The following is a 6,972-nucleotide window of genomic DNA, read 5'->3' on the forward strand; positions in this document are numbered from 1 at the left end:
GCGCGGCCTGTGTCCTCGTGCATCAGTCGCTGAAAGTAAGCACACAGGTACAGCAGGCAGGAAAGAAGGCAAATGGTATGATGGCCTTCATAACGGGAGGAATAGAGATATTTTACTGCAGTTTTATAGGGCATTGGTGAGGCCACACCTGGAGTATTTTGTTCAGATTGGTGTCCTTATCTGAGGAAGGATGTTCTTGCTATGGGGGGAGTGCAGTGAATGTTTACCAGGCTGATTCCTGGGATGGTGGGACTGTCATATGAGGAGAGACTAAATCGGTTAGGATTATATTTATTGGAGTTTAGAAGAGTGAGAGGGGATCTCATCGGAACTTCCAAAATTCTAAAAGGATTAGACAGGGTAGATTCAGAAAGAATGTTCCCGATGGTGGGGGAGTCCAGAACTAGGGGTCATAGTTTGAGGATAAGGGGAAACATTTTCAGACTGAGGTGAAGAGAAAATTCTTCATCCAGAGAGTGGGGAATCTGGAATTCGCTACCACAAAAATTGTTGAGGCCAAAACATAGTGTAATTTCAAGAAGGAATTAGATACAGCTCTTGGGGCTTGAGGGATCAAGGGAAATGGGGGGGGGGGGGGGGGGGGGGAGAGAGAAGCGGGACCAGGGTATTGAACTTGATGATCAGCTATGATCAGAATGAATGGTGGACAGGCTCAAAGGGCCTGTTTTACTGCAATTGTATAGGGCCTCCTGCTGCTTCTATTTTTCTATGTCAATAGAATGGTATGTTGGCCTTCACAGTGGGAGGAATAGAGATGTTCTATATCAGTACAGGTGGATCTAAAATCAATACATTTATCTGTGTTCCATTGAGTCTGCAGCCAGTTTGCTCCATTGGTCTGTGTCAGTATTTATTCTCCACATGATCCTCCACCCACCCCTCTTCATCTCCCCCATCGGCATCTCCTTCTATTCCTTTCTCCCTCATGTCTGTATCCAGATTCCCCTTCAATGTATTCATGCTGTTCACCTCAACCACTCGCTGTGGTGGTGAGTTCTACATTCTCACCACTCGCTGGGTAAAGAGGTTTCTGCTGAAATTCCTATTGAATTATTGAACCTCCTCATAATCTTCCATTAGGTCACTTTTCAGTTTTCTCTTTTCTAGAGAAAAGCAGTCCCAGTCTTTCCTAAGGATTAAATGCTCTGTTCTCGTATAGTCTTGGAATCTTTGTTCCTTTTCCAGAGCCTCTATTTCCTTTTTCTAAATGGAGATCACCAATGTTGACGGTGCTCCCAGTGTCGTCCAGCCCTGGATCTAAACAAGTTGAACTTAACTTCCTGCTTTTCAATTCTCTCCCTCTGGAATGGAACCCTATATATGGGCCCCACACTTTAGGAAAGATGTGAAGTTCTCGGAGAGAGTGCGGAGATTTACGAGAATGGTACCTGAGATGAGGGACTTCAGTGAGCGGGGGAGACTGGAGCAGCTGCAATTGTTGTTTTGAGATCTGTCATGATATCAGAGGGAGCCATTCAGCCTATTGATTCCCTGTTGGCTCCCTGGAGCAAACTAGTCAGTCTCTGTATCCCTGTAGCCGTGCAAGTTTAGATCCCGAGATGCCCATTCGGTTTCCATTTGAAATCTTCCATTGTCTTCATTCCCACCCTCCTCACGGGCAACGAGTTCCAGGTCATTACCATTCCCTGCATCAAAATATTCTCCCTCACATTCCCTCTGCATCTTTTACCCAAAACCTGAAATCTTTCTCCCCCTTGTCCTTGTCCCTTCAGCTAATGGGAACAACTTTTCTTTATCCACCTTATCGAAACCTGTCATAATCTTGTCCACCTCTATCAACTCTCCCCTCAACCTCCTTTGCGAAAAGGTGAACAACCCCTACCTGACATCGACCATAAAGAACAAACCGAATATGTTAATGTCTGAAATCACAGAGGAACGTTCATTTTCTGTTTTAAAGATATTGTGAATATATTGTCCTGGACAATAAATGAATTGGAATACTTTACCATGGGTGTGTCTGAATGGAATGTTTCAATCTGGTATCCACATACGTTCTAGTGAAAGCCTGGAATGTGTAGATGGGATGAATGAGTTGATCACTTTCTCTTGGAAATATTTCCATCCTTGCCCATGAATTTTGTTTTAAAGAAATCCACATTTGAAAGCCCGGCCACTATGTTAAATATCAGCACTGGAACAGGGAAATAAGAAAGACAGACACTCACTTTGGTCTTTTCATCAACACATCTGAGTTAAGAGTGTGTGACATGATTTTGGTACACTGGTGTGAGTGTGTAGATATCATTTGTTACATGTGAAAAATAGCAAGTGTAAATTTACGGTGAAATGGGCTGAAGACCGGGTCCCAAACACACACAGCTACTTGAGACACAGCAGGAGATGAAATGGTAGAGGAATTGTGTTTCGGAACCATGAGGTCATGTTGCAGTTGTACAAAACTCTGGTGTGGCCGCATTTGGAGTATTGTGTGCAGTTCTGGTCGCCACATTATAGGAAGGATGTGGAAGCATTGGAAAGGGTACAGAGGAGATTTACAAGAATGTTGCCTGGTATGGAGGGAAGATCGTATGAGGAAAGGCTGAAGGACTTGAGGCTGTTTTCGTTAGAAGAAGGTTAAGAGGTGACTTAATTGAGGCATACAAGATGATCAGAGGATTAGATAGGGTGGACAGTGAGAGCCTTTTTCCTCGGATGGTGATGTCCACCACGAGGGGACATAGCTTTAAATTGAGGGGAGATAGATATAGGACAGATGCCAGAGGTAGGTTCTTTACTCAGAGAGTAGTAAGAGCGTGGAATGCCCTGCCTGCAACAGTAGTGGACTCGCCAACACTAAACGCATTCAAATGGTCATTGGATAGGCATATGGACGATAAGGAAATAGTGTAGAGGGACTTTAGAGGGGTTTCACAGGACGGCGCAACATCGAGGGCCGAAGGGCCTGTACTGCGCTGTAATGTTCTATGTTAATGTGACCAAGGGATTGAGACAATATTGTGACAGCATCAAAGCATTGACACACACTCCAGAGAGAAACTGACTTTAAAACAACCAATGGAAATGGTGCTTCTACCCAGAGTGCAATGGTAATGCTGCTGCACTTTGATACTACTGCTCAGACATTAGACTGTCAACTCTTATTTATACTGAATAAAATCTACCCACTGCCACCAATAAGGGCTATAACTGTGAATCATTTCAGAGTTTGGGGAAGTGGGGGTGTTAGGGGTCAATATAAATTAGGAGCAGGAGTCGACCATTCGTCCCCTCGATCCTGCTCCTCCATTCAATGAAATCAGGGCTAATCTGATTGTGGTCTCAACTCCACTTTCCTTCTCCATCCTTTCATTCTGTTGTCAATCAAGAATCGATCAAATTCAGCCTTAATGCAGATTCAATGACCCCACCTCCAGCCCTCTCTGGGGAAGGAGGATCCATAGACCCAGCCATCAGGGGGAAAAATTATCAGCATCATAAATGGGAGACCCCTTATTTGTAAATGGTGTCCCCTAGTTCTAGTCTCTGCCACAAGGGGAAACATTCTCTCTGTCAATTCCACTCAGCGTCTCCTGTGTTTAAATAAGATCATCTCTCATTCTTCTAAACTGCAAAGGATACAGGCCCAACCTGTCAAACCTTTCCTCAGAGGATAACCCCCTCATTCCAGGAATCCAGAGTCAACCTTCTCTATACTGCTTCTAATGCACTTATCTCATTTCTGAAATAAGGAGACCCAAACGGTACACAGTGCTCTAAATATGGTCTCACGAAGGCCCTGTAAAACTGCAGCAAAACATCCCCACTTTTATATTCCATTTCCTTTGCAATTTACAATATTCCATTGACCTTCCTAATCACTTGGTGTACCTGCAGACTAACTTGCGATTCCAGGACACCCGATCCCTCTGTATCTCCGAGTTCTGCAATCTCTCCCCATTTAAATAATATTGTTTTATTTAATACTTCCTGACAAAATGGACAATTCACATTTTCCAAAGTTATGCTCCATCTGCCAGGTTTTTGCCACCCGCTTAACCTATTTGTAGTCAGAGTACTTAAATCCACTTCACAAATTACTTTCCTACCCATCTTTGAGGCATCAGAAAATTTAGCCGCAGACATTCAATCCCGTCATCCAACACATTCATACAGATTGTAAATGGTTGGGAGCCCAGCACTGATCCTGGTGACATTCCACTTGTCACATCTTACCCACCCAGAAATGGCCCATTTATACCTACTGGCTGCTTCCTGTTCGCCCACCAATCCTCTATCATTGCTGATATGTTGACCCCACGCCATGAGTTCTTACTTTGTGTAATAACTTGATGTGACACCTTGGGAAATGATAAAAGCACATCTACAGGTTCCCCTTTATTGACATCCCTTGTTACCTCCTCAAAGAATCTTAATAAATTAGTCAATCACGATTGATTTCATGAACCCATTTTCAATCACTGTCAAAAGAAAAATCAGATTTCCTCTACCCCTCTGGCTCCTTTGCCAGTTACCTTAGACGGACTCACTTTCTGTTAAAGAGCCTGTCAACCCCTGTCACCCACTTTCCCGAAAGTGAACAAATTTAATCAGGAAAAGTCCAACAAATTCAAATAGTTTACTGTTAAAAGTTTATTGATAAAGCAGAACATGGTTAAAAAAAAACTAACAGAAAATTACTTGAGGATCAAAGACAACCAGAGTAACAGGATGTTCACAATGTTCTGGGTCCCAAATGGTTTCCCTTCAGCTCCTCTGTACCCTGTTCCCGTGACTCCCCGCTTTGGACACGGGGGCACTGAACCCTGGGGGTCACATCACCGTCAGCCCCGGTCACCCCCCCCCTCGCCCCGGTCACCCCCCCTCACCCCGAACCCTGATTGGTTGGATGTCCAGTTCCCTGTCAGTCCTCCAGCACCTTCCTGTCTCTATTAGCGACGCCCATGGCAGTTTCCCAACTGGGGAACAGGCCCCGTTATTCTCAGCTAAATTCAGCCCTCAGCTCCATCACCTGGCTGTCATTGACACGAGCAATAGAGACAGAAAGGTGCCCGAGGCTCAAATAGGAAGACAAAACTTGTGGATTTGGACCCCCATAAAGGTCAGCAACGTCTTCAAAAAAATCAAATTCCCAGTCAACAAATTAAAGGATCACACGGCGGGACTTCAAGTCTTATGATTTTAATGCAACAAACAAACGAGAAGCTACTTTAACTCGGAAACCTACATATTAAACTATAAACTAGAACGTTGCCCGTTTGCACAATCTAAAACCACACTCCACGATTATAGTTACCCGGCCCTATAAGTCGAAACTTAATTGTCTCAGAACCTGTCCAAGGTGATGATTCATTCCTGAGGATTTATGTCCGTTCTTCGACCAAGACACCGAGAGACAAAGGGAGAATAGAATAGAATGTGAACGAGCAAAATACATCAAAATGGACTGCAAAAGTTTCTATGGCTACGTAAAAAGGAAACGTTTGGCTCAGTTAAAAGTTTTGTCTGTTCCAGACAGAGTCAGGAGAATTTAGAATGAAGAATAGAGATCTCTATAGCCACCTCGTTCAACACTCTGGGATGTAGATCATCAGCTTTTGGGGATTTATTCACTTTCAACCCCATTAATTTCTCCAGTGCTACCTTTTCACTAATTCTCATCTCTTACTGTTCCTTGGTTCTCTGGTGTTTCGGGGACAATTTCTGTATCTTCCTCTGTGAAGACAGACACACATTGTTTAGTTTCTCTGCCATTTCCTTACTCCCCATTATAAAATCTCCTGTCTCTGCCTGGAATGGACCCACATTGGTCTTTGCTAATCTTTTCCTTTTCACATTCCTGTCGAAGCTTTTCCAGTCGGTTTTTATGTTTCTCACCAGTTTGCTCTCATCAGTTTCTTGGTCCTCCTTTGCTGAATTTTAATGGATCTCATGGAATCTTTTAACTTTCCTTGTTAGCCACGGTTACATCATTTTTCCTGTTAGATTTTTGTTCCTTAAAGGAATCTATATTTGTTGTATATATGTGAATTAAAAGTTGCAAAAATCCCAGAGGACCATAGGCTGCTCTCCCCTTTGACAGAGAGAGAGCTGACTGAGGGTAATTTAACCCGAGGGTCAGCACACCTCAGGCGAGGGGCCTGGTTGAGAAGGGGGGGGGGGCCTTCGTGAATAAACTCAGCCAGTACGGGAGTTGAATCCTCTCTGTTGACCTCGCTCTGCATCACAAACCAGCCGTCCAGCCAACTGAGCTAATCGACCCCCTGATAAATATGTAATAATTCCTTAAATATTAGGTATTCCCTGTACCAATTAGTTTCCCAGTCAACCTCAGACAACTTGCCCCTCATACACTGATAGTTTTCTTCTGTGAGGACATCCAGATAAATTAAACAAAGGAACCATGTAACCACCAGGGCCCATCTCCATGGCAACGTGGCTTTGCGGGCGGGCGGGGGGATTCCGAACAGAAATGGAAACTAAATATCTCCACAATTCCAAACACCCTTTCACTCTGAGATCCTTGTGCAATTTGAAGCCAGGTATTAGCAACAAGGCTCAAACAGCATCAGCCCACTGGAGGCAAAGTGGTGAGACCGGCCAGTCCAGCAGAAAGAAACCCTTCGACCATCCCCACTGACCACCTGTCAGAATGAACTAAATGTAGTTCTGGGTGCGGAGCAGAAACAATAACAGCAGAATCCAACCCCTGTAATCAATTGTGAAATTGTTGGTGTCACAGCAGGTGTGGTGAAATATGCAGTCCCGTCTAACATTGAGAGGTGAATGGTCTCTCCCCAGTGTGAACTCGCTGGTGTCTCCGCAGGGTGGATAACTGAGTAAATCCTTTCCCACACTGGGAGCAGGTGAATGGCCTCTCCCCAGTGTGAACTCGCTGGTGTGTCTGCAGGTGAGTTAACTGACTGAATCCCTTCCCACACTGAGAGCAGGTGAAAGGCCTCTCCCCAG

Source organism: Scyliorhinus canicula, unplaced genomic scaffold (assembly GCF_902713615.1).
Source record: "Scyliorhinus canicula unplaced genomic scaffold, sScyCan1.1, whole genome shotgun sequence".
Lineage (NCBI taxonomy): Eukaryota > Metazoa > Chordata > Chondrichthyes > Carcharhiniformes > Scyliorhinidae > Scyliorhinus > Scyliorhinus canicula.